Raw genomic sequence first — 27156 nt, forward strand, 5'->3', positions numbered from 1 at the left:
CCATTATGAAATAATTAAATTGTTATTGATATTTGAGTTGTATTTCTTTTTTTGTCGTAGGTTAACCTTTTTCAATGACTAGCTAAGTAAAACATGAAATGTGAGCTTTTGCATGGCCTATTGGCCCATAAATTAGTCAATTAATGGCCGTAAATTAAACAGTGGCTGCAGTAAATCAAGCAACAGCTGTCATAAGTTACTCTGCAAATACGCGTATACAAACGTAAAAACTTCTTTTATATACCCGATATATAATTTCACTTTAAGCCCATCAGCATGACTTGGCACCATTTCAATAAAGAAGCAGAAGCAGCTCCTGAGAGCTGACTGAGCCGACAGGGGCGACTTTGGTAGCTGCATTTGCCAGACAGCTGTCGGTGCATTTGTTGTTACATCTGCTCATTGTTGCTGCTGCTGTTGATGTTGTTGTTGCAGTTGCAGTTGCTGTTGTTGTTGCTGCTGCTGGTGCCGCGGTTGTTGTTGTTTGTATTACATAAAGAAACATCTTGACTGTTTGTTTGGACGCCCGAACAAGTTTATTCTACAGCGAAAAGTGAAAGGCTTTGGACTAGCAGCTGAACTTTTTGGATTGTAGCTCCGCCAAATTCGGGTCAGTGACGCACTAAAAAAAAACCGCTCAGCTTCAAGTCTGTGCGATCGTCATGGCAAACACTTTGCACATCTTCTCATTACATTAACAGCAGCACAATTTCAATGGCTAGCGGGGACAGCAACTAGTCAGTATTTCATATTTATAATATCTGAACATAGCCGGCGTGTCCGGCTCAGTCTTTTTGATAGATCTTGGAAAATGTATGCAAATACAACCATATGTATAGCGAAAAGATGGAGATAGAGGCGTGTTTTGTCATGCTCCATACATATAAACAAAATCTAATCAAGAAGGGATAAGTAAGATTGTAACAAACGACAGGCAGAGCGCGTTGTATTTGCCAAATTGTGTTTGTGTTCCTCTGAAATACCTATGAGCCCTAACATCATCAGTGTTACAGCTTTGAGTATTGTGGTCAATACATTGCAATAATCATGGCTTAGCTTGAAATGTATTTACCTCTAATGACTTTTAACTTGCACAATTTATAATAGTTGAAATCCAATTATATAGAGTACTTATAATTGAGGAGGCAACATAGACAGAAAACTTATCAAAACTGAGCTCAGAAGTTGATCATTTTTGCGGTTTGTGAACAGCAAAAGCAAAAACGAAACAAAAATATTTTTTCGCGATTTAATCCCGAACTTTAGGCTCTATACAAAGCTTAAATGGCGCCAACAGTTTGCGCCGCATTAACCCGGTTTTTTACGAGGCATTCGAAAAAGCCAGGAAACAATGAAAAAGTGCGAGTGAAAAAAATAACATTGAGGGTGGGGAGCGCTCCGTTGGGTCAAAGTTGTTGTAATTAAAATGTTTACAACACCATGAAATGAACAAAAGGCTACCGAATCGATGTACATTTTAAATTGAGAGAAGTCCAAAAGGTGGGCGCAACTCAAGCGGGCTTTACTTGCCTTCCCCTCTCCGCGCCAACATGCCAAACTTTCAATAGATTCCCTAGAGTGGAGTTTTCTGTGTATATAGGGCCACAAATTTAATAATGGATATTAAAGCTTTACTTATAGCTTGTATGTGCAACAAAACATTATACATAGTGTTGCATACATATGTTGCATATATTTAATACATTTTATAGCTGGCTACAATAAATGTCGTTAAGTCTTCAAATGCAGGCGGAATAGTTATAATTATTAAACAACTATAAATCTAAATTAAGGCGGGTAATCAGCTAATAACTAAGCAAATCAATCAAAGCTGAGCCCGAACCGAATTTTATGTGGAAAAAAGCATTTGATTAAAAACAATATTTACTCATTAACAATATTCAAAGTAAGCACAAGATTGATCAAAGTTAATAAGCAAAAGTAGCTCTATAGAATTTCCTTTAAAGTCGATTTAATGAGAACGAGTACATAAGTGTATTGGAGCTTAACAAAACAAACCGAAATGCAAGAACTCCAACCGAGCCAATGAAAATGTTATTATTACATAAATTATAGCGCCAAATAATGAGAAATGCTGCAGACATTTTCAGGAGTTGATTTTAAGCAAGTTGCATCATTCGCAAGATTGGTTTTTAGTTAACGCTCACTTGAATTTATTTTGTTGTTTGTTTTTGTTGTTGTTTTCTGTGAGCATTATTTTAGCGGCAACCACTTGAAAGCCGTAATTAGTTTACACTTGCGGTAATTGCGGCATAAATCTTGAGCTGCAATGTGTCGTAATACTATTAAAGGCACACACATACACAAAAACACACTTAATGTTTTGAGTTTTTGTTTTAGTTAGCTCTACTTAATCCCACACAAACACACACACAAACACGCGCAGACACACACACACTTACACATACTTACACCAATTCCCCACACAGCTATATTACGTCGCCCATCCCTTTGGCCAGCGGCAAATGCAGACCTCCAACTGCAGCTCTATCCCAGCCAAAAAGTCGCATCGTTGCAAAATGATTTGTGGCTCTAATGGCTCCAAAGTCAGTTTGTGCCGTGTGGTACTGGGATTTGTGGCAGCTCAAAGTGAACTCTGTTCGAGGCTAGTGGAGCTGAAGCCTGAAGAGGAATTACAATTGGAATTACCTGTGCTGCCGTCACGTTATTTTCAACTCAATTTAACAGCAACACGTCGGGTATATCCGACTAGAACCTATGCTCATTTCTTCTTCGTATCATCACTCACGACTCACGCGGAGCAGCCTATGATTATTTTTTTTTTGAGTCCTCAATATCGAAAATGTGTTCTGGAATAGCTCTAAATTTTGTTGTGCGATCGTAAAACAATTTTCAGTCCATTAATATGTCATCCGAGTGTGTACCAAAGCCAAGAACTATAATGTCGAAAATTAAAGTGTGAATAGCTCAAAAACATATAAAAAAAAAACGTATGCACTAGATATTTTAGAGCTCGACTCGGCAGGAATTTATTTATATATAGTCCTTATTTAGTTGGAAAAGTCTCCTTCTCCTTGGTATAAAGGTTATATCCATCTTAGCCATTTGCAATGGGCTCAGGGTATAAAAATAATTTCTTTTCTTATAAATAAAAGCATAAATATTGCTCTCCCAGTGGCGCTTCAGTTGGCACTTTCTTCAACAACTGCGCGCACGTTCCATTGTCGCATCTTACAGGTCTGTCTGTCGGTTCGCTAGTGGCTCTCCAGACGGAAATAATATTGTGCTATCATTGCCCTTTTGAATGCTTTTTACCTTTCTTTCACAGTGCGTGTGGCCGGCATCAAAATGCTGCGCTGTATGCCTCAAGAGGTGCCACTTCTCTTTAATCGCCAGTGTTACAGGAACTTGCATTCTCAGATAGTTTTTTCTGCTTCCATTATTGCCGGCACGTTTTATTAGAGCTATTAAAGTGAGCTCGCTTCCAAGTTGTATATCTACTGGACTCCCGGTAAAAATAGCGAACTGTTTGGCAATAGAAATAGTTTCAGAACGACATATCTTATTTTCGAAAATTAAAACGGCGGAGATATGTCGTTTCAGAACGACATATCTTATTTTCGTTGTTAAAACGGCGGAGATATGATGTTTCAGAACGACATATCTTATTTTCGAAAATTAAAACGGCGGAGATATGTCGTTTCTGAAACGACATATCTCCGCCGATTAAATAACGAAAATAAGATATGTCGTTCTGAAACGATATATCTCCGCCGTTTTAATATTGAAAACAAGATATGTCGTTCTGAAACGACATATCTCCGCCGTTTTAATAATGAAAATAAGATATGTCGTTCTGAAACGAAATTTAAAACGGCGGAGAAATGTAGTTTCTGAAACGCCGTTTTAATAACGAAAATAAGATATGTCGTTCTGAAACGAAAATTAAAACGGCGGAGATATGTCGTTTCTGAAACGACATATCTCCGCCGATTATATAACGAAAATAAGATATGTCGTTCTGAAACGATATATCTCGACCGTTTTAATATCGAAAATAAGATATGTCGTTCTGAATCGACATATCTACGCCGTTTTAATAATGAAAATAAGATATATCGTTCTGAAACGACATATCTCCGCCGTTTTAATATCGAAAATAAGATATGTCGTTCTGAAACGACATATCTCCGCCGTTTTAATTTTCGAAAATAAGATATGTCGTTCTGAAACAACATATCTCCGCCGTTTTAATATCGAAAATAAGATATGTCGTTCTTAAACAACATATCTCCGCCGTTTTATTAATGAAAATAAGATATGTCGTTCTGAAACGACATACATATCTCCGCCGTTTTAATAACGAAAATAAGATATGTCGTTCTGAAACGAAAATTAAAACGGCGGAGATATGTCGTTTCTGAAACGACATATCTCCGCCGATTAAATAACGAAAATAAGGTATGTCGTTCTGAAACGACATATCTCCGCCGTTTTAATATCGAAAATAAGATATGTCGTTCTGAAACGACATATCTCCGCCGTTTTAATACCGAAAAAAAGATATGTCGTTCTGAAACGAAAATTAAAACTGCGGAGATATGTCGTTTCTGAAACGACATATCTCCGCCGATTAAATAACGAAAATAAGGTATGTCGTTCTGAAACGACATATCTCCGCCGTTTTAATATCGAAAATAAGATATGTCGTTCTGAAACGACATATCTCCCCCGTTTTAATAACGAAAATAAGATATGTCGTTCTGAAACGAAAATTAAAACGACATATCTCCGCCGATTAAATAACGAAAATAAGATATGTCGTTTTGAAACGATATATCTCCGCCGTTTTAATATTGAAAATAAGATATGTCGTTCTGAAACGACATATCTCCGCCGTTTTAATAATGAAAATAAGATATGTCGTTCTGAAACGAAAATTAAAATGGCGGAGATATGTCGTTTCTGAAACGTATGTCGTTCTGAAACGATATATCTCCACCGTTTTAATATCGAAAATAAGATATGTCGTTTCAGAACGACGTTCTGAAACGACATATCTCCGCCGTTTTAATAACGAAAAAAAGATATGTCGTTCTGAAACGAAAATTAAAACTGCGGAGATATGTCGTTTCTGAAACGACATATCTCCGCCGATTAAATAACGAAAATAAGGTATGTCGTTCTGAAACGACATATCTCCGCCGTTTTAATATCGAAAATAAGATATGTCGTTCTGAAACGACATATCTCCGCCGTTTTAATAACGAAAATAAGATATGTCGTTCTGAAACGAAAATTAAAACGACATATCTCCGCCGATTAAATAACGAACATAAGATATGTCGTTTTGAAACGATATATCTCCGCCGTTTTAATATTGAAAATAAGATATGTCGTTCTGAAACGACATATCTCCGCCGTTTTAATAATGAAAATAAGATATGTCGTTCTGAAACGAAAATTAAAACGGCGGAGATATGTCGTTTCTGAAACGTCATATCTCCGCCGATTTAATAACGAAAATAAGATATGTCGTTCTGAAACGACATATCTCCGCCGTTTTAATTTTCGAAAATAGGATATGTCGTTCTGAAACGACATATCTCCGCCGTTTTCATATCGAAAATAAGGTATGTCGTTCTGAAACGACATATCTCCGCCGTTTTAATTTTCGAAAATAAGATATGTCGTTCTGAAACAACATATCTCCGCCTTTTTAATAATGAAAATAAGATATGTCGTTTCTGAATAAACATATCTCCGCCGTTTAAATAACGAAAATAAGATATGTCTTTCTGAAACAACATATCTCCGCCGTTTTAATAATGAAAATAAGATATGTCGTTCTGAAACGACATATCTCCGCCGTTTTAATTTTCGAAAATAAGATATGTCGTTTCTGAATCGACATATCTCCGCCGTTTAAATAACGAAAATAAGATATGTCGTTTCTGAATAAACATATCTCCGCCGTTTAAATAACGAAAATAAGATATGTCTTTCTGAAACAACATATCTCCGCCGTTTTAATAATGAAAATAAGATATGTCGTTCTGAAACGACATATCTCCGCCGTTTTAATTTTCGAAAATAAGATATGTCGTTTCTGAATCGACATATCTCCGCCGTTTAAATAACGAAAATAAGATATGTCGTTCTGAAACGACATATCTCCGCCGTTTTAATAATGAAAATAAGATATGTCGTTCTGAAACGACATATCTCCGCCGTTTTAATTTTCGAAAATAAGATATGTCGTTCTGAAACAACATATCTCCGCCTTTTTAATAATGAAAATAAGATATGTCGTTTCTGAATAAACATATCTCCGCCGTTTAAATAACGAAAATAAGATATGTCTTTCTGAAACAACATATCTCCGCCGTTTTAATAATGAAAATAAGATATGTCGTTCTGAAACGACATATCTCCGCCGTTTTAATTTTCGAAAATAAGATATGTCGTTCTGAAACAACATATCTCCGCCTTTTTAATAATGAAAATAAGATATGTCGTTTCTGAATAAACATATCTCCGCCGTTTTAATATCGAAAATAAGATATGTCGTTTCTGAATCGACATATCTCCGCCGTTTAAATAACGAAAATAAGATATGTCGTTCTGAAACGACATATCTCCGCCGTTTTAATATCGAAAATAAGATATGTCGTTCTGAAACGACATATCTCCGCCGTTTTAATAATGAAAATAAGATATGTCGTTCTGAAACGACATATCTCCGCTGTTTTAATAATGAAAATAAGATATGTCGTTCTGAAACGACAAATCTCCGCCGTTTTAATATCGAAAATAAGATATGTCGTTTCTGAAACGACATATCTCCGCCGTTTAAATAACGAAAATAAGATATGTCGTTCTGAAACGACATATCTCCGCTGTTTTAATAATGAAAATAAGATATGTCGTTCTGAAACGACAAATCTCCGCCGTTTTAATATCGAAAATAAGATATGTCGTTTCTGAAACGACATATCTCCGCCGTTTAAATAACGAAAATAAGATATGTCGTTCTGAAACGACATATCTCCGCCGTTTTGTTATCGAAAATAAGATATGTCGTTCTGAAACGACATATCTCCGCCGTTTTAATAATGAAAATAAGATATGTCGTTCTGAAACGACATATCTCCGCCGTTTTAATTTTCGAAAATAAGATATGTCGTTCTGAAACAACATATCTCCGCCGTTTTAATAATGAAAATAAGATATGTCGTTCTGAAACGACATATCTCCGCCGTTTTAATTTTCGAAAATAAGATATGTCGTTTCTGAATCGACATATCTCCGCCGTTTAAATAACGAAAATAAGATATGTCGTTCTGAAACGACATATCTCCGCCGTTTTAATATCGAAAATAAGATATGTCGTTCTGAAACGACATATCTCCGCCGTTTTAATAATGAAAATAAGATATGTCGTTCTGAAACGACATATCTCCGCCGTTTTAATATCGAAAATAACATATGTCGTTCTGAAATGACATATTTCCGCCGTTTTAATTTTCGAAAATAAGATATGTCGTTCTGAAACAACATATCTCCGCCGTTTTAATAATGAAAATAAGATATGTCGTTCTGAAACGACATATCTCCGCCGTTTTAATTTTCGCAAATAAGATATGTCGTTTCTTAAACGACATATCTCAGCCGTTTTAATAACGAAAATAAGATATGTCGTTCTGAAACGACATATCTCCGCCGTTTTAATTTTCGAAAATAAGATATGTCGTTTCTGAATCGACATATCTCCGCCGTTTAAATAACGAAAATAAGATATGTTGTTCTGAAACGACATATCTCCGCCGTTTTAATAATGAAAATAAGATATGTCGTTCTGAAACGACATATCTCCGCCGTTTTAATATCGAAAATAAGATATGTCGTTCTGAAACGACATATCTCCGCCGTTTTAATATCGAAAATAAGATATGTCGTTCTGAAACGACATATCTCCGCCGTTTTAATAATGAAAATAAGATATGTCGTTCTGAAACGAAAATTAAAACGGCGGAGATATGTCGTTTCTGAAACGACATATCTCCGCCGATTATATAACGAAAATAAAGTATGTCGTTCTGAAACGACATATCTCCGCCGTTTTAATATCGTAAATAAGATATGTCTTTCTGAAACGACATATCTTCGTCGTTTTAATAACGAAAATAAGATATGTCGTTCTGAAACGACATATCTCCGCCGTTTTAATAATGAAAATAAGATATGTCGATTCAGAAACGACATATCTCCGCCGTTTTAATTTTCGAAAATAAGATATGTCGTTCTGAAACAACATATCTCCGCCGTTTTAATAATGAAAATAAGATATGTCTTTCTGAAACGACATATCTCCGCCGTTTTAATTTTCGAAAATAAGATATGTCGTTTCTGAATCGACATATCTCCGCCGTTTTAATATCGAAAATAAGATATGTCTTTCTGAAACGACATATCTTCGCCGTTTTAATAACGAAAATAAGATATGTCGTTCTGAAACGACATATCTCCGCCGTTTTAATAATGAAAATAAGATATGTCGTTCTGAAACGAGATATCTCCGCCGTTTTAATATCGAAAATAAGATATGTCGTTCTGAAACGACATATCTCCGCCGTTTTAATAATGAAAATAAGATATGTCGTTCTGAAACGACATATCTCCGCTGTTTTAATAATGAAAATAAGATATGTCGTTCTGAAACGACAAATCTCCGCCGTTTTAATATCGAAAATAAGATATGTCGTTTCTGAATCGACATATCTCCGCGTTTAAATAACGAAAATAAGATATGTCGTTCTGAAACGACATATCTCCGCCGTTTTATTATCGAAAATAAGATATGTCGTTCTGAAACGACATATCTCCGCCGTTTTAATAATGAAAATAAGATATGTCGTTCTGAAACGACATATCTCCGCCGTTTTAATTTTCGAAAATAAGATATGTCGTTCTGAAACAACATATCTCCGCCGTTTTAATAATGAAAATAAGATATGTCGTTCTGAAACGACATATTTCCGCCGTTTTAATTTACGAAAATAAGATATGTCGTTTCTGAATCGACATATCTCCGCCGTTTAAATAACGAAAATAAGATATGTCGTTCTGAAACGACATATCTCCGCCGTTTTAATATCGAAAATAAGATATGTCGTTCTGAAACGACATATCTCCGCCGTTTTAATAATGAAAATAAGATATGTCGTTCTGAAACGACATATCTCCGCCGTTTTAATACCGAAAATAAGATATGTCGTTATGAAATGACATATTTCCGCCGTTTTAATTTTCGAAAATAAGATATGTCGTTCTGAAACAACATATCTCCGCCGTTTTAATAATGAAAATAAGATATGTCGTTCTGAAACGACATATCTCCGCCGTTTTAATTTTCGAAAATAAGATATGTCGTTTCTTAAACGACATATCTCCGCCGTTTAAATAACGAAAATAAGGTATGTCGTTCTGAAACGACATATCTCAGCCGTTTTAATATCGAAAATAAGATATGTCGTTCTGAAACGACATATCTCCGCCGTTTTAATTTTCGAAAATAAGATATGTCGTTCTGAAACAACATATCTCAGCCGTTTTAATAATGAAAATAAGATATGTCGTTCTGAAACGACATATCTCCGCCGTTTTAATATTCGAAAATAAGATATGTCGTTTCTGAATCGACATATGTCCGCCGTTTAAATAACGAAAATAAGATATGTCGTTCTGAAACGACATATCTCCGCCGTTTTAATTTTCGAAAATAAGATATGTCGTTTCTGAATCGACATATCTCCGCCGTTTAAATAACGAAAATAAGATATGTCGTTCTGAAACGACATATCTCCGCCGTTTTAATAATGAAAATAAGATATGTCGTTCTGAAACGACATATCTCCGCCGTTTTAATATCGAAAATAAAATATGTCGTTCTGAAACGACATATCTCCGCCGTTTTAATATCGAAAATAAGGTATGTCGTTCTGAAACGACATATCTCCGCCGTTTTAATAATGAAAATAAGATATGTCGTTCTGAAACGAAAATTAAAACGGCGGAGATATGTCGTTTCTGAAACGACATATCTCCGCCGATTAAATAACGAAAATAAGGTATGTCGTTCTGAAACGACATATCTCCGCCGCTTTAATATCGAAAATAAGATATGTCGTTTTGAAACGATATATCTCCGCCGTGTTAATATTGAAAATAAGATATGTCGTTCTGAAACGACATATCTCCGCCGATTATATAACGAAAATAAGGTATGTCGTTCTGAAACGACATATCTCCGCCGTTTTAATATCGAAAATAAGATATGTCTTTCTGAAACGACATATCTTCGACGTTTTAATAACGAAAATAAGATATGTCGTTCTGAAACGACATATCTCCGCCGTTTTAATAATGAAAATAAGATATGTCGTTCTGAAACGACATATCTCCGCCGTTTTAATTTTCGAAAATAAGATATGTCGTTCTGAAACAACATATCTCCGCCGTTTTAATAATGAAAATAAGATATGTCTTTCTGAAACGACATATCTCCGCCGTTTTAATTTTCGCGAATAAGATATGTCATTTCTGAATCGACATATCTCCGCCGTTTAAATAACGAAAATAAGATATTTCGTTCTGAAACGACATATCTCCGCCGTTTTAATAATGAAAATAAGATATGTCGTTCTGAAACGACATATCTCCGCCATTTTAATATCGAAAATAAGATATGTCGTTCTGAAACGACATATCTCCGCCGTTTTAACATCGGAAATAAGACATGTTGTTTCAGAACGACATGTCGTTTTTTCAACTACAGCGTTATCGCTTATGCAATTGTTTAATTTACCCAGAGTAAAAAAGACTTCAAAATTATTTTTCATTTTATTTTTATTTAATCCATAATTTATTGGATGTTTGCCAATACTAGATGTTGGTTTTACATTTTTTTAAGTGTAAATAAAAACATTACGAATTGCCTCTTCGACTTCTTGCTTACAGCTTACTTAGGTTTAATTTTTTCATTTAAAGAATTATTGTTCGACTTATTGTTGGCAACAATTCGGTCGAACAATTCGGTCGAAATATTTGATTCATCATCCCAGTCAAACAGGTCCTGCCTTGAAAGGCATGTCAAAAGTCCATGATCTTTTGAGCACGGTCCTGAAAATAAAAGAAAAAGTTTAAATATATAATTTTCAATAAATTTTCAGACATCTTACACGTAGTTGCTACGTCGGCTGCTGAAAAGGAGAGCGAATTCGCGACCTTTTTTCATATTCAGCATCAATAATACACAGGACGAATTTAAAAAAATATGTCCTGTTGCTCGAATTTTGTTGCTCAAATTTGGGGTATTATAATTTTGACGTGAAATATGTTACGCATAGAAGGAGACATTTCCGAGCACATAAAGTATATATATTCTTGATCATCATCAACAGCCGAGTTGTCCGAGCCATGTCCGTCTGTCTGACCGTCTGTCCGTCTGTTTGTTTCTATACGAACAAGTCCCTCAGTTTTAGAGCTATATTTATGAAATTAAAATTAAGTTGTTGTATTGAAAACTTATTTGTCATTCAAGATATTTTAAAGATTTCACTATGCTCCCTTAATTTTTGCAAAATCTTATTTACATCGGACTACTATATCATATATCTGCCATAAAAACGATCTGTCAAAAACTAGGTTATTGATTAAAAACCTTTTTTATTTATCAAGATATCTTGCCCTTCTCGGCATTTACTATTTTCCCTGTGCTTTTTAGATACGGGCAAAGCACTATAAGCTTTATGAAAAGGTTGGGTCTTCAAGGGTATTAGATCTTCAGTGTGCCGAAGATAGCCTTTCATTCTCGTTTTTTGTATTGTATTGTCTGTTTATAATTTATTTGCTTGCGAAAAATAGCTAAGTATTTCTTTAAATATACAATATATATTTAATAAAATAAATCAATTGTTTTCTTGTCTAAACGTAAACATAATTTTTAAGTTGACCGACGCTGCTTGGTCAGTTGCAAATGCCTAGTGTTAAAATACATATAAAGATATATATAGTAAGTATATAAAAGCTAAATATAATTAAATAAACAATATATACATTTGCATTTGTTTTTTGCTGTTGTGTGTGTGTGTGTGTGTTTGTTGTTGTCTTCAAGTCTTGGAGCTCTTAAATTAATGCTGAATTTTGAATTCCAATGTGCAATGGCCGCAAAATAAAACAATTGTAAACAATTTGAACAACAGTTTTTGTTTTTTGGGTTGCTTTTAACAAATGATTTTTAACTAGCTTTAAATATTATATAAAATGTTTATTATATATTGTTATAAAAATATATAAAATAAATAGCCTTTTCTTTGCTAAACAAATAAGGAAATTAAATTTATAAATGAAACTTGTATTTGTTGTTGTTGTTGTTGTTGTTGTTAAGTTGTCTGAATGTTATTTAAATATAATAATAATTACTGACTAGCAGTTATAAACAAAGAAATGAAAATATAAATTACAAATATTTTAAATAAATTATAAATATTTATTTTATAAATGTAGTGCAAAGCAATTGCACTTAAGTACATAAATCGTTATTTAATTCATAATAAAAACTCATTTAAATTGACTAAAATAACGCTTTCTCTGCTTGCGAAAGGTCAAGTCGCAGGAAATGCACAAAATTGAAAACTACAGAAATGTTTTGTTATTTATTGATCAAATCAGGCAATGCCATGGTCTATATAAAATTTGGTTTACTGTAGCAATGCAAATGATTTCTAGTTAAATCATGGTTCACTGGCTTTGAAAATCGACGAAATTCTTTTAATTTTCAATAGAACATTTTGATCAAGCGGTTTTTTAAATATAATAATTGGTAAAGAGTATGGCTTATTTGGATTCAACATATGGCTTATCATATACAAAACTGGAGTTCCCTTAACTAAGCGAATCAGAACTAAAACATTTATGAACTGGTCTGCTTTTCATGAGGTCAAGGTTTTTTTTTGATAAGTAGTAATGAAAATCCAAGAAATGCACTGTAAATAAACAATGCATATATTTAATTTTAATTTGAAGGAAACGCTGCGAACAAGTAATTTATTCGCAAGTAAATAAAAGTTCTGCGTTTTCCACACGCAGTCGGACAAACACTTGTTTTCATGAGATACGAAACGCAGTCGCTGGCAGTCGTCGGTTTAATTAAAACGTGAGCAATTGCTATAATGAATTGCACGCCTGATTAAAGGTGTTGCTGCCGTGGCAGCATGAGTTGCAATTAACAGCTGGCACAGATGGAGCCGTTGGCCACGCATGACCCAAGCTTAGCGCTGCGTTCATGGCGGCAATTAGAGCAGGATCCCTAAGTACATCGACAAACTGAGCATTTAGCGTAATTGTGCGAAAATAAATGGATCCCTGGCCATAAGTCAACTTGCATAAGCTGCGCGCAGCAGCGCGGCGTCCATTTGCATCCATGGGATACATCTTGTGTGCGACTGCGAAGCAAATATGCTGCCAAATTGCGTAACGTCCACGACAATGGTTTTGTTTGGCCTCTTAATTTAATGGGGAAATTCGGTTACAGTTTCAAAAGCGCAGCTGAAATACATTCTATGCATGAGACATCCACGGCAAAGCAAGTGCGGGTAGATTGTTGCTTGTAAGTATCTTAGAGATACTTGTATCTATTGGTTGTATCAGGCATTACTTTTTATAACAGAAATACACTTAAACTCATTTGATTACAATTTAACTCGTCTGTTTTGCCTTTCTTGAGGCAGGAACTAGTTTTTGAAGAGACATATTACCTAAATCCTAAAGATATCCTAAAATTACTTATATCTTTTGGTCTGGAGGTACTGACTGCTTTTTTTAAGCACAAACCAGTTTTGAGACTTGTTGCCCAAATGCGTCTTAAAGATATTTATATCTTTTCAGTTGCCCTGATTAATAACTGATAATGCTATGACTAATGTATTAAGGATAAGCAAAATGTAATATTTGTCTTTGGCTTTCTTCGGAAAAAACATATCTTTCAAATGTATCTTAAAGATACTTGTAACACTTAGTTGTTGGCTGTATTCCCTTACAACTAAGATTAGCACGATGCTTAACCCTCAAATGCATCTCAATGATAAACATATTTATAAAATGTCTATATATATATTTGCTGTCGTGTCTTAATTTAACATTTAGAATGACTGCATTTGAATCTGAAAAAAAAATCGCATCTTATAGAAAGATTTTGCCATATTATTTATTTATAAATCTAAATTGAGTATCCTTATAAAGCATTCTTGAATTAAAAAACTTTAAGATACTTACATTCAAGTTTCAGCTTAAAAGGAAAGCTTAGTTGCGCTAAATGTTGCATTTGTTTTATTCATTTTACTCAGATATATTATACAGATACATTTTACAGATATATTATACAGATGCTAATTCGTTTGCTCTAAATAATTTTTTTTTGTGGCCAATATAGCCTGCAATTGCTAACGACTTATCTTGGCAAAATAAAAGCATCTAGCGTACTGTCTAGGCAGTTGAATGTGCTTCGAATTGGTTTTGCCTTGGGCCTTGTGCTTGATTTGTGCATTTCCTGGCATGTTATGTAGGCGCCTGTTGAAAGGTTAAGAGCCAAGCGCCAAGCGCCAAGCGCCTTTCGTTGACTTCCTTCGCCTTGGCCAGACAGTCTCAGTAGATGCAGTTATAGTGGCTGTTGCTGTTGTTGTGTGGTTTGCGTTGCATTTGCAACTGTGGCAAGGCCTACAAGGTTAAGTGTGTTGGTGCTGGCCGAGCGGCTAGTTAAGGCAACCACTTGCGGTTGCTGTTTTAGTTTTATGTGCAGCCAAGAGGGAGAGTCAAACAGTGGGATAGGGGTCGGTCAGGGGGGAAGCGGGCTAACTATTGCAAGCTGCCTCCAAATGTACGATAGCAAACCAGTTTAGCTAGTGACCTTTTGTGCGGCATGCACACAATTTTCATAATCCATTGCAAATGCCTCCAATCAAGCCGTATGTCAGGTGCGTGCGGCGTCGGCGAGGGTGACGGAGGCGTAACCACAGCTATCAATAACTAAGCATAGTTTATGTATAAACAAAAAATATATAAAAATAATAGAAACTTGCAAAAATTTGTTTAAAGTTTTCACAAATGCAGCCAGCCGTTTGGCAGACAAGTTGTGCGACCTTGCCACAGAGTTGTTACCACAGCTGTAATGTCATATAATCTAAAGGCGGCAGCAGCATGACTCAAGAGTTTTCCCTTTGGGGCCCAGGTCAATTGAAACAGTGCTTTTCCGGCACTCAATGAAGTCATTTCGTTAGAGCATAATTATCACCCCATAATTTATATACACAAATCCATATGCGAGCCTCGCTGCCTCGTTTAGTCGTGCCAACAGCAGTGACTGCAACTCAAACACGTTCGCTCATTAATATTTACGCTGCCAATTGAAGCAGTTGCTGTAAGCCAAACGATGACAACAGCAGCAGCAACAAACAAAACAACAAACACTACAGCAACAACAACAACTGCTTCAACAATGTGATTTTTGCATACAAAATGAGCAGCAGAAAAAATCAAATCAAGCGTCGCTTTTCACCTGCTGCTCTTGTCACAGGTCCTGTTGCGGCACTTAAAAAGCATTTTATGCAGTACCAAGTTGCAGCAGTAAAAATAAACGAGCAAGAATGCTGCAGTCGGGTGTAACCCACTGCACAGTACTCGTTCACAGTCCAATGGCAGCTTGCAACAGAATAATCGTCAAACCATTGCAAAATATGCTTGAATCTTTGTTTAGGAGAGTTCATCGGAAGTCTTCATTCAGGAGGCTGGTGGAGTTCATAAAAATGTCGTGATTCAAGCTAGACAACTCTGGGAAATATGGAAATTTGGGGCTTAACAGTTTGTCTGGACGGAATATGCAAGAGAATATATTACAAATATCAAACTTGTAGGTTTTATAGCGTCGGAGTCATTGTGTTCAAATATAAACTAATTTTTAAGTTTTCTGTTTTAAAAAGTATTTTCAAGGATATGTTCCTGAGATTTTTCTGGCTTAAATAAAATAAAATGGTTGGCTAATTCAGGCTACTACACAAAACCAATATACTCTTTTCACTCTTAGACTGAGTATAAAGCAAACTTTGGCAATAACATTTTCATGCCAGATGCATCCCAATTGACAGGCATGACCAAGTGTTTTGGCCCAGACAACAGCATAAATCGCAGACGGCTGTCAAAGCAGAGTCACAGCTCATTTGCTTTGCATTTGGCTGACAGCGGATCCTGCGCCGAACATTTAAATTAATCTTGGACAACTGCAAAAGCTAATGGAAGTGGGAAGAGGGGATCGGGGCTGTCTGTAGCAGCCACAACCGCAACATCTTCTCTGCGTGAGTGCAGCCAAAAATAAAAAGCGAAAGTTTCTTAGCCCGTTCGACAACGCTGGGAATCTCAATCTCTGCCCGTCGAATGGCCATTTATCTTTTGGCTCAATTTGCGCTTACCTAATCTTCGTTTGTGCGGGAGCAGCGTGTTGTGGGGGGGGGAGAGGGGTCCCAACCGGGTTGCGGGCAATCCCGCCTGTGCATCCTTTTAGCGCGTTTGCCACGCGTTTTTGCCATGACGCCATAAATCGCATTGATTATCGCGCGCGGCTTTACACATATATCGTTGCATCAGCTTTTATTTGCATTCTGCAAAAGCTTATGTAACCACAGGTTGACCACAGGTTAACCACAGCCTGGGTATCAATTTACGAAGTGTCATTCGTGGGGCATTCTTTGACTTTCCGTTTTACTGCTGTTGACCCTAATTGATTTGAATAAGTTTCTTATTTTCGCATGTTTCAATACCCTATACATTTTTGAAACCGAGTGCAACCGGGCATAATATTGTGTATGCAATTAAATCTGGCCAGGTTCGTTTATATATTCATCAGTTAACGCCAACCGAAGAGTTGAAGAACTACAGAAACCAAGTAAGCCATTAGGGGTGTATGCCACACAGCTTAAAAATATTTCAGTATTTAAGGCAAAAATGCCTGTTTTTTGGTATATACACAAGTTTTGATACCATATTTCATACCTATATTTCATGACAATCGGACAATATATACGAAGGTTATTCTAGAATTAATTTCATAAAGAAGAAGCACAGCATGTATGCACATATATGGATTGCCATTTTGCGCTGGCTGCAAGGTATCTCCTAGTCGGGCACCTCCCAAAAACACTTTTGTTGTTCTTTTGGGCCTGCATTTTTGTTTCTGTGTATTTTTTTTCTTGTTTTTTTGATAACTTTTGTGCGAATCCTACATGGCCTTGGACGCCAGCTGGCCAGCTTTCCATTCGATTGCCTCTTTTGAGCCTTTTTTATGCTTAATCAATCTTCTGACCTCAAGTTTTTGACCGTTGTTTGGCCAGCCGGCTGTTCGGGCAGATATCTTGAGCCCAAGTGTTAAAATTATATGCAAATTATAATTTCGTTACGCAGGACTTGTAAAACTTGAACAAAAAGCAAACAAACGTGAAAAAGCGAAACAATTTCGCATATTACAATTATTTATTAAGTTGGTCTTTAATTTAAATTCCAACGAAATTTGTAAAACTTTGCCCCTGTCAACTATTAAACAGGCGGTCTGACATTTATATATAACTGAAGTGCACTTAATTTCATTTTGTTTCCATTGCCGAAACGGAAGTACTTCTGCTGGATAAATTCAATTACAAGCTCCTTAAGTCCAAATGAAGTTCTGTGTGGCGAAATTAAAAAGGACATTTATGTCAGCATGAAAAGAGGCTCAAAAGCCGAAGCTAATATAAATTAAACAGTTAGCTTAACTACAAATGAGAGCTGCCCCAGGCCAGGGGTTGGCTGTCATGTCATTTATGGGCCGATCACTCGAGCGGATGTCAAGGCAACTCACGCACACACGCACTGCCGATAAAAGATACAAACGCCGAGATACAGATACAAATTGACGTTGCCTAGTATGGCAAAAAGTAAGAGGTCTTTAAGCCACGCGCAATTTATGTAAATAATTGTGGTTTCTTCTAGCTCCAACAAACAGACACGATTACACAATAGCCGGACAATGAACGGGGGGCTCACTCAGCAAGCCAGTCAGTCAGTCAGTTAGTCAGCCAGTCAGTCAGTCAGTTTGCCAGTCAGTGCTGCAGCGAGTGGGCCAGCGACAGCGTTTGCTTTGTGTCTAATGACCATTTGCATTATCTGCTGCCGCTGCTTCTTCTTCCTCATCAGTTGCCAGTTCTTCAAATTGCACGAAATATTCACAAAAGCAGCGAATAGCCCAGGGATGCGGGCACAAAGCTGATAGAGGGGGGGAGAGCGACGCAGCGAGAAGGGGTGTGTATGTGTGTGGGGGGGCTTGGACTGGCGCTTGATGTTGTCTTGACAAGTTGTTTCGTCAGATATGCAAATGTTGTCGATTTTTTGTTAATGTTTGCAGCCATTGTTGTTGTTGTTGTCCGCCTGTGTTTGGGCACGTGCAAGCGTCGAAACACCTCAAAAATTACCAGATAATTTCAAAGAAATGAGCCCAGGAAATGGGAAAATAATACCACAGTTATGCGAGTGTTGAGCGCGACCTGCTTTGCAAAATGATTAAAACTACAATTTCCAAGAACGATTTTAGTTTTGGCACGCCGAACCTAAAATACCCTTTTTCAGTGGCTTCGGAGCTTACAGGTATGTCAGGAGTGGTGTGTGCTTTCTTGTAAATAAAAACAAAATTCAATCTATGTCCTATTTTTCGAGCGATCCTTCACATAGATAAATTCATCCGAAATTGATGAGATCATTCGCATGACAACAATATGATATAGCAGTCCGATCCGAACGGTTCTGAAAGCTTTTATGAAGATTACACTATCATCGACAGACTAATTTACATACACAGAGACAATGGGCTATGTCGAGTCTGCTGTCGATACTGATCAAAGAAAATATCAGAGATCAGATAAGATCAGAGATGTTTCCTTCTTTGCATTACATATTATAAAAAGTTCTGCAAGAGTATTAGATGAGTTTTATAAAAGCGTATTTTAATATATAAATAATCGGAGCATTAAACCAACTTTAATATGTCCATTTGACATTATCACCTTTGATCCATGGCAACACCTCTCTGTGACCGCGATCCCATGGAGTTTAGCTACGCTCATCATCTCTTGCATTCCCACAGTAAATATAAATTATACGACTGCCCAGACTCTACATACATATATATATATACATATACATAAATCCAATTCCGCGATTTCACTTGGGTTCGACTTTTATTATTCACTGCTGTTCGCAGATTTGAGCCGTGTAGCAAAAAGGGGGCGGCACTTCCAAGGGGGGAGCGGATGCCAAGTTGACTCGCTTCGATTGAGTGCCAAAGCAGCAGCTGTGAAACATACATATTTAAAATTCCCAACGGCTACGCTAAAGCCAACCAACTGCAGCACGAATCGCACGACAATGGGCAAAAAAAAAAAAAAAAACAAACAACAATAAAAAACTAAAAAAAAAATAAATATTCACTTTTAAGTGCAATAAAATTTTGACAAACGAAAACCCGAGCAGCTCGGCAACCTCAGCGAAACCAGGGCGGGGGTGTGTGTGGGGTTGTGGCAAATCCGACAGCTTCAGTTGCAGTTGCCACTGATTGAAAGCAAACAGAAAACTTTATAAGACTGCAAACTAAACAGCGACTGACTTTTCCAATTTATATAAGGACAGCAAGAATTGCCAGCTGTTGTGCGCAAAAGCTTAAAAACTCTTTTATAATTAATATGCTTATTATTGTTATGAAATGCAAATTGGTTATTGATTAAAGCAAATTGGTAAATATTAGCTCCTGGCAAGTCCTAGGCAGGTACAATTGCGTATCCCACTAATGAGTGATCCATTTGCGAGATGTTCTCATATACCAAATCAAATTATGTTATAAAACAAGTTAGGATAAATAACATTCCTCAGTACCACATACTACACAAACCTTTCTCTCTATCTCTCTCTATTCTTTATTTTATAAACCCTTCCGTTTCTTCACTTTCCCTACATATGTTCTTTACCCCTTTTCACTCTCAGTTTTCGATTATTCTCCTTTTTTGTAGCAATATTCTAAGGTTTTTTTATCTTATATTGTGTCACCAATTTCTTGCTTGTACATAAAATAATAATAAATATCAGCCTTCATCTTTTTGCACTTAAAATAATGCTGAGATAGCAAATTATAAAAATCTTCTTTATATTAAAAATGAATCCCAAATTGGGCCCTTTAATTTCAGCAGCTTATCAGCTTGATGATCTCTGAGTCTGTCGGTTAAGCTGCAGAAATGCAAATTATTGGAAAAGACATTTTAAGGATTAAAGAGGTTTCTAGTCGCAGAAAACAATCTGCTGGCTCAGCCCAGTGCCTTTTTCTAATACACTGCAAAATGACAAGACCCTTTAAGACCCACTCGCTCGGTTTACTGGATAAATATATACACCTTATGTATCTCAACTCGAATATATATAATTGATGGCGCTCACGTTGAAAGTGCCCAGCCCAATGCCTGACGCACAACATTTATGATAACCTCTACAGGGGGCATAAAAATACTGCCGCTGTTTAAGACACAGCCAAGGCCTGGCATGCCCTTCGCTGTGTTCTTTTATTTTTAATGGGTTTTGTCATTTTAAATTAGCCCACCATTAGGTTGGACATTTCCGCTCATTTGGCAACATTTCTCAGGCGACACTCGCTCCAGTGCTTTAATGCTTGAAGGCGACGGCGACGGCGGCGGTTGTCGTTGACTTTACGCGTTCATTACATCAACTTTTACGATTTAAATAAAAAAAAAAAATAGCTGGCAACAATTGTTAGCCACGTTAAGTTTATTTTTTTCTTCTTCTTTTTGTTTTGTGCTTTTCACACAGTCGATAGGCAAATGAGGGACGACGGGCTTTAAACATTCGCTGTGCGCTTCATTTATAGGAGAAAAAATAAATTACGCATACGACGCGTTGTGCGCGAACAAGTAATTCGCTCGTTTTACAGACGCGGCCGCGTTTATGTCAGTTGCAGTGATTGTTGTTGTGGCTGCTAGTGTTGCCTTGACAGACATGCTGCACTGGCTCGTAATTCGCTTAATTGAAGTTGGAAGCGTTGCCGACGACAACCCAACACAACGCATGGCCCACATTCTGCGCCCGCTTTTGGATTTAGAGCATTGAAACTTGTTTCCGCTGGCAACCAGGTTGCCTGCTCTCCCTCCTGCCCGATTTCCACCTTACTCTTCCTGTTGTTTTGCCATGTGTTAGCTTTAATATTCCCACCATTGCAATGCAGCAAATGTTACACACACATGCTACAGACTGCCAAATCTCTTATCGAGCGTGTTGCACTTTCAACCCACAACTCTTGACTTCCTCAATGTTTTCAAAGAAATATTTACTTTCTACTTCAAAGAAACTTGCGCCAAAGTGCGTTTTGCCGTTGTCGAGACAAGAGAAAATAATTTGGTGAAAAGTAAATAAAAAACTGTCTGGCGTTAAATGCATAGCAGCTGCGTCTCATTCATGGCCGCGGCCACGACCTGCACTCAGGCCCAGACCTGAACTGTTTCCGCATCATAAATAATCCAACAAAGAGGCTCCACATGTTTCGCCAAGAAATTGTAGGCTCACTCCCAGCAATTAGGCCAGATCCTAAACAGACTCCGGGCCTTTTGGCAAATTGAAATACTTGCGCACAATTGATATCATTAATATGCAAATGGCATTAAAAGCACTTCCACCGCCCGCCCGACCACCCGACCACCCAACCGCCCGCACAACAGCTGCTAAATGTCAACGTCATGCGAACTTAATGCACAATTTGCACATGTCGAGTGGGGAAACCACGCGACGCCAGCAAATGTGAGGCACGTCCTTGCAATTAAATTAAAAGGACGACAGCCACCCAAACGTTAAAGCAACTGCAGCTCGCGTCGTTAGAGCTGGCCGCTTCTCGTGTTCATTTTAATTATAATAAAAAACAAAAACACGATACCTTATACGATGTTTTAAAAAGTCTAGTTTCGTGCATGCTCGACTTAAGTTGAGCTGCATTTTCTCTCTAAACCGATACTTTCAGATATTATTACTTAAAAGAATTCAAATCAATTTGGCTAATTCTATAAAGGCGAACAAAATATGTTTGATTTCTAAATTTACCAGATTTTGACAAGAAATCGCTTAACATTTTTGACAAAATTGTTCAAAATTGCATTTCTTTTAAAGGCCAAACGATGTTTCGTTGCAAGTGTGACTTAATTTATTTAGATAAATTATTAACAGATAACACTCTGCATGAATATGTATTTCAAAATTTTGTTTAAATTTATACATATTCGATCAATTATCATATTTGAGAGCCGAACTAGCCGAACTAGAAGTTACTTCGTACGAAGAAATTTTAGGCATAATATACTTTTAAAAAAATTTAAATGCAATATGACTTTTTCTCCTTCTACCGACAGTTTAAGAAAAATCGAAGCTTAGTTAAAAAAATATTAAACTTTAATGCATTGCAAGTGAAATGCCAAATCAAATCGTTAAATTCTCGTTTTATTATCTAGCATTTTAATTAATAAAACCTTTCACATCGTGCTTAGAAAATTAGAAACTTTCTCATCTCTAGCAGCAGCTAAAAGTATCAGCTAACGAGGCAGCCGAGCCAGTTCCAGGAATGTTTCCCATTTAGAAAAATGCACGCCAAATTCAATAGAAAGAAAAGTGCGCGAAAAGCTTTCTAAATCTAAAAAGGGATAGTCTTAAATGCTATTCGTTAGCATCAAGTTACTTTATTTAATAGACTTTGTAAACAAATACCTTAGTGACACGGCAAATCTGAGCAAGAAGTTAATAAAGAATATTGCAGTAAATTGAGACGCACTTGAGTAGTCCGTAAGAAACTGAAGGTATCGATTCCTGTGGGGTTAAACACACAGCATATCTAGCCTTGAGGCAAGTTAGACTTGGGAAAACTCTTTAGTTAATAAAATCTTAATTTAAAATTAAACTTTCGGTTTGCCAAAGGCTTAGCGGCAGATGAAAACTTGGCTGGTTGCAACTTTTAATTGACAGCAACTAAATGTTGCATTTAAATTAAGCTGCAATCCATAAGTGTTAAGGCCTTAAAACGAAAACATGTAAGCTTTTAATTTCTTGACAATCTCAGGTTGCAATTGCCAAATGGTCAAACGTTATAGAATTATTTTTGTTTTTTTTTTTTTGGCTAGCACAGCAAAAAGTCGTTGACACTAATTAGCATTTAAGAGTTGGCAACAAGTTGCCGCTGCAACTACTTACTACAGCGCAGTGGCGAGCATTCGAACATTACAAACATGCTGTCAAGTGCAATAAATAACAAGTCTATGAATACAGCATGTCGATCTGTCGTTCGTTGAGCAGCAGCGCGCATCGCCAAAAGATGCTGCGGCTGCAACACGGCCACAAAAATGTCAAATGTAAAAGCGAAACAGTGCAGCAGCCAAGCTTTAAGCAAACAAGAAAAAACAAAATTGACTGAAATAAATTAAGAAAAAAGAAATAAAAATTGTCTACAACAATTCAAAAATTTGCACGCTGTTGTCGCTGTGTGTTTGCCTAACAAGCAGGAAGTGGCGCCGTGGCTGTTGCTCTTGCTGGAGATGCCACTGCCTCATCAGACATACACACACAAACACCAATACACACATGCACACCAACACACACACACACAGCAGCAATAAGCAGCGACAAAAAGATGCAGGAAGCAACAACTGTTGTTGCCGTCGTCGTCGTCTTCGTCCGCGTCTTCGTCTTCATTGGCTCCAACTTCCTCCTACTGGCCCCCAGCGATGCACAGCACCCACCGAGCGCGCAGCTAGTTGCGTGAATCGCTGCAATCTTCATCTTTCAGTGTCAACGGCGCAGTCACCCCCAATCGTGCTGCCCGGTAGCAAAGGATGCCCCTTTCCTCCCATTTCTTATGCAATTTGCGTGCTGTGCTTAATCCTTTGCGGTTAACTGCTAATTGACTGGCCATAAACAGGGGCCAACTTAAATGACTAAAGCATACTCAATAAAACTACATCTACGTTTGCATAAAACATAAGCGCTTACCATAAAACTGACGCAACTAAGTTAAGTGGAGAACTAAGTAAAGCCCAGAAGTACTTTTCTACAGCAGGAGTAATGTATTTCTAAATATGGTTTCCAACAATTGACGAATTTACCATAGAATAATGTTATGCAAAAAAAATATGCAAAAAGTAGTCTGAATTTGGATCTGTGTATACTACACGAGAGACTTAATACCAGATTTTTTTGTTACTAGCTAGTGATAGCCTCAGTAAGAGATTAATCTAGATCGATTTGATTGTACCGAGATAATTTATCGATTATTTTTAAATGAAGCTATGTTTCAACTCTCAAGTATATACCTCTTATATTCTTTAAATCGACGACGTGGCTAAATCGAGTAGGTTATACACTTTAAAATCGCCTGTCTGCCTGCTGACACACATATGCACTCGCTTTGTGCATACCTTTTTTAAACATTTATGTGTTTCACCGATTGGGAAAAATCTTCTTTACATGTATGTATGAAGAATATAGAAGACATTTGCCAGGCAATCCAAAAATATATACCAACGTATTTATTTATTAAAGTTTGCAATGCCGTGACTTCTCTTAAATTCTGCATCATGGCCGAAATTTGTATATGTTTAATTCAATGATCTGACTAACCCCGAAACTGTCAATGTCAGACAATAATAACTTTCCTTTAGAGTGTGTCTCTCCAACTGAATAAGCGTGAGATTTATCTAGCGGTTGCTCCTCAATGAACTGCTTTTGGCGATTGTCGAATCGGAAATTGAACGTGAAACGTTTAGGCTCATGAAATATTCAGATAATTTTGGTGTTGTTTGTGAACTTGAATGCAAATTGTAAATGTAAATTCAATGGACCCGCAATCTGCGCAAATCTCACTGGCAATCGGAATCGGAATGCAACGGCGGCTCATTTGGAGGTGTTGCTGTTTGCTCTACGATTGGAGCTGACGGTGGCCACAGCTGCAGCATCTCTCGGTTAACTCGACTTCAAAGGAGTTTGGCATTCAATTGATTTGAGTATTTCCCACATTTCTGTGCGGCACTCGCACTCGCACAATTTATTGTCGTACAATAAAAGCACTTAAAGCCAAAGAGTCGAAAAGTCGAAAAGTCGCTCAATGTTCGAAGCTCGATGTTCGTTAGCAAAAAAAAGTTTTTGCTTACTTTTTTTGCATACGTTTTGGCCAAGAGGAGCTGCTCGTGACTGACTCTGGATGTGGATGGAGTCTGGTTACGCAAGCGCTTTTCAAGGTGAAATCGCCGGCATTTTGGCTAAAAGGCCGGAAATGCAGTTGCTGGGCAACGTTTCAGACATTAACAACTATTGAAATATCATTGACAGTTTATTGTAATTGCATTTAATTTCGACGATTATTCCTCAATCTATTTTAGCCATAGACTAAACATTTGTTGTTATTCCATTAATTAGGCTTTGACGCCCAAAGCGATAAAAGTTATCAGGTTTTGATTTTAACTTAACATAAATATTAAGTGAAAATTGCATATTAAGTAAATAAGGGTAACTCCTTTTTAATAATGTTATATTTATTTGCTTCTTGTTAAGCTAAACTTTTTGTAAGGGAATCTCTCTTATATTAGAAAACAGCTCTAGAATCAAGCTAAAGACCTCTTGTGTGGTGTCTCTCCTGCAGTAAGGTATGATATATTATTTAATTACCACATTTTTTGGTATTGCACAAATTCTGTTCGATTGTTTTTTGAAATGTAAAACATCCAATATATCCGAGGGGTTTATCTTGTAACCTTTTGCACAATGCCAAAGGCAGCAAAAAACGTACCATTGTACAACATTTAATAAAATTAAAAATCGCAACGAATCGCTTTGATAAAAAAAATAACAATTGAATTGGTTGACCCGAAAATTGCCGACTAATTGAAAAAAATCAACCCAAAAAAACCGTTTGGGCACTTTATACAATTTTCTCTACCAATTTTTGGCGCAGTTCAACGAACGAGCCATCGATTGGACCATTTCGTTATGCGGTTAAGTGCTCAATGCAATTAACAAACAGAAAATTAACAAGAAAAGGCAAAGTTTTAAATCAAGAAAAACGCAGTTTTAATATCGATAACAGCAACAACAACAATAACAACAAGGAGAGCAATCAGTAATCACAATAAAATTGCATTTAATGTCGATTCGCGGCGACAATTTGCAAAATGTTTTTTTCAAACATTTTTAGTTTATTTTATTTTTTTATTTTTCTTGAATTTTTTATGGCCAAATTACGCAAGAAGCTAATTTGCGATGCGTAAGCGTGAGGTCTGCCAAATCGTAAAAGCTATACGACTATAAATAAAAGTTATAAAAAGCAACGCTAACAAATAAGAATATTAAGTTTTCGAGTGTTGCACGACTGCTGAATGCCCTCACTTAAAGTTTTCGCAGAAGTTGTTGACGGGCCCTTAGCTGCATTTCACAACTGTTTTATCGACTCGGGTTTTTGGCGTTTTTATCTGTGCTGAAAATCTGGAAGACGCGTCGGGAATCTGTAAATAACTTGAGCAAACTATGTACAGTGGACATTGGCTGGGTATGAATACCCAATATTTTATATAAGATTAGTGATAACATGCTTGTAGTGTGTATGTATGTGTGTACAGTGACCATTGTTGGTTGGGAAGCTCATTTTATATGTATATAAACATGCTGTCACTGATCTCATATAAAACAATTTACTTATGATTTGTTCGACTGTAAAATAAAAAGTACAACAGGCAAGAATAAAAAAAAAGTTAACTGCAACAATACATAAAAATATTAAACAATAAAAAAAATGTCAAATAAAATTAAAATGAAAATAAAATTTCTTGAAATAAATGTTCACAAAAATATGTGTAAGTAATTAAAAAATTGCTACATTCTTAAGCAACTGCTGATTGCCATTTTGCAATTGCACTTAGTCAATTTCTACTGTATATTGGTGAGCAGTACGCGCTAAGTATCACAATGAGTTAGGTTTAAGCACACACCACTTGCTCTTGTTGTAAACATTATTCTGCA

General features: G+C 36.6%; 1 protein-coding gene across 2 annotated transcripts in view; it reads left to right on the plus strand.

Annotated features, from left to right (window-relative positions):
• Positions 1-27156, plus strand: part of RYa-R (RYamide receptor) — a 92324-nt gene that overhangs the window by 50231 nt on the left and 14937 nt on the right. The gene's annotated exons all lie outside the window — the stretch shown is intronic.

The sequence above is a fragment of the Drosophila virilis genome, chromosome 2 (genome assembly GCF_030788295.1).
Source record: "Drosophila virilis strain 15010-1051.87 chromosome 2, Dvir_AGI_RSII-ME, whole genome shotgun sequence".
NCBI classification, from domain to species: domain Eukaryota; kingdom Metazoa; phylum Arthropoda; class Insecta; order Diptera; family Drosophilidae; genus Drosophila; species Drosophila virilis.